Below are 2,627 nucleotides of genomic sequence, written 5' to 3'. Positions count from 1 at the left end.
ATTAATTTATAAATTATTAGCTTATATAAAAGATTTTTAATTCACCATTAGGGTATACTGTTTTGTTATTAGCTAATACAATAATCAAATAGTTTATTGATTGTCATTCTTATTATTTAATTATAATTACAATGATTGTTAAATTATGTACTTTACTCGCTAACTGTATTTAAACAGGGGTTGCCCCATAAACAAACCAATAAATTATTATTATTATTAATAAATAGTTATTGAACATTAATAAATTAAAATATTTATAATAAAGTAAAAACAATATTATGACAAATACCTTGATATAGATGATGTATAATACTGAGGATTTATTTTAAAAACTATTTATTTTTTAATCAGCCAATTGGTCCATCCATCATAACTGACCTATAAATGATAAAAAATAAATTTTTAATACTGAGACTAAACAATATACCTATCTGAGAATGAATTTAATTTAGAATTAAATTGGTTCACATACTACTTATTCTTTAACCTCAAATGATCAATCAAGATAAGGTTTTTTTAAACGGAAGAGGAAAAACTAATGTGATAAATAAACAATGAATTAATAAACTCAATAATAGCGAAAAAATAAAAATATTATCCTTCTAAAACTTAACTTTCATCCTAATAATAATGAAAACTCATGACAAGAAAATTACACAAACTGCAATCTTGCAAAAAAAAGAAGGCTGCTGCAAAAGAAATAGAAAACATATTTTTGGACTCCTATATTTCTATCATTGCTAAACCTAAAACAGTTCTTACACTATTAACTCAAAGACTATCAACACACATTAAAATAATTTGAAAAGACCAAAAAGAAAGAAAGAAAAATTAAAAAAAAAAAAATGTAAAATAAAACATTTTCACAACAGAAGATAGTAAAGTAAAAAAAAATTAAAATTATGCGGTTTATAATTACCATTTTATAAACATAAATTATCTGATTACCTGTTCAGTAGATATTTAGGTAAGGAACCATTGATCAAATTTTATTTAATTCCGTAATGCCCAATGGAAGGGATTTATTTTAATGCTACACATGCATATATTAAAGCTGATTAAACAATTGTTCATTTATTTATTTTTTATTGGTATTTTTAATCTAACTGTAATCTATTTGATCCTTTATCTGTTCATTAGTTTTAATTAGTTTATACCAACAAAAAGGCCAAGTTAAACTGAATGAATCATAATGATATGAAATTAAAATACTTTCTACTTCTTATATTACAGCATTAAAAAAAAAATTAACATTACAATGAAGAAGTTTGAACAAGATAGAGAAACACTAAAATAAGTACCAAGGTCAATACACCTAGTAACAAAACATTTTAAGACTGATATCACAGTAACAATGAGAATGACAAAAAAACTCAAAAAATAAATCATTCAAAATGGTAAATAACCTTCAATTAATATAATATAACAACAAATCCATTTTGTTTATTATACACTTACTGAGTCAGGTTAAATGCACAGTGAAACCATTTTGGCAATCTAAATGCTTATGACAGCAAAAATAGGTAGGAATGCAATCACAAGAAAATAACCTTACTAAAATAATTTAACATAATTTTAAAATAAATATTGAGAATGACATACTTTGTAATACTAAATCACCTTAATTCAGAAAATAAGGTAACAGACACCTGTGTTTAAATGTCAATAACTGTAATTTCTCATTATTTTATGATCAATTAGAATGGACATGTCCAATTAATAACTTCAAACTTTTGAACCTATAAATTACTTAACCATGTTCTGACTTAAAGTTTCACTTTAACAATAATTGACCAAACAGAAATTAATGCCAACTGCACTGAACTATCCGGCCCATATGTTTGAATGGCATACACCAACACGGTTTACCCCCACTAGTAGTGGGGGGTAGATAAAACCAGATCGGTTAAGAACTAGTAATCGAGGACGCGTTAATCGATTTCCATAGACGTTCTGCAATACATCTATTTGAAAATAAATAAAAAATGAACTGAATAAATGTTTTTAATTATCATGTATTGATTTTTTAAAAATTTTTAAAGAATGATAACACTTGGAATAGACAGATTTTGTTTTGAAATCTAAAGTTCCGTTCGTTGTATAAGACATCTAGATATTTTTATTGAAGTATGATAAATGGATCAAAGGGTTAATAAGGTAAAAAAGCAAAACTGGAGTAAGACGATAAAAAAATTAAAACAATTCAGCATTCAAACTAACTAACTCCATCATTTTACATATATGGTTTATGATAATTCTTTGTTACTTCTTTGCCATTATTATTATATTGCTTCTAATTTATTTCGTTTTTTCATCCAGGAACTACCATCTTTAATACTTTTGTTTAATCCTTTTTTTCAGATTTCACTAACGTTTATTTTATTTTCATTGATTTTATTGGCTGATTTCCATATATAAAGCCACTATCACTGCAAGAGAAATTATATAACTTTAAATCATCTAAATAATGAAATCCACACCTTCAGTGTTTCTTTGTAGGGAAAACAAAATCGGAAACTCTACTGAACACTATCCTAATCTAGGATCGAAGAAACAAAACTTGCCATTATTATCCTAAAAATCAAGTTTCCAGGAAATAAATGTCATTTTAGGTGCATATATATATA

At 25.3% G+C, this 2,627-nt stretch overlaps 1 protein-coding gene across 13 annotated transcripts in view; it reads right to left on the bottom strand.

Moving 5' to 3' along the window:
• Nucleotides 1-1,878, bottom strand: part of LOC106684327 (glycerophosphocholine phosphodiesterase GPCPD1) — a 33,903-nt gene extending 32,025 nt beyond the window's left edge. For 4 of the 13 annotated variants that reach the window (XM_014426350.2, XM_014426341.2, XM_014426369.2 and 1 more), the window contains exons 1-2: nt 1,603-1,878; nt 290-378 (exon numbers count right to left, since the gene is read on the bottom strand). The gene's annotated coding sequence lies outside the window, so the exon portion shown is untranslated. The other 9 variants (XM_014426377.3, XM_067052882.1, XM_067052880.1 and 6 more) reach the window with 4 other exon arrangements.
• Nucleotides 1,879-2,627: the final 749 nt, after the last annotated feature.

The sequence above is a fragment of the Halyomorpha halys genome, unplaced genomic scaffold, assembly GCF_000696795.3.
Source record: "Halyomorpha halys isolate HHAL.00 unplaced genomic scaffold, Hhal_1.1 Scaffold29.1, whole genome shotgun sequence".
In the NCBI taxonomy this organism is placed as follows: Eukaryota; Metazoa; Arthropoda; class Insecta; order Hemiptera; family Pentatomidae; genus Halyomorpha; species Halyomorpha halys.
This window is presented reverse-complemented; position numbering and strand designations above follow the sequence as displayed.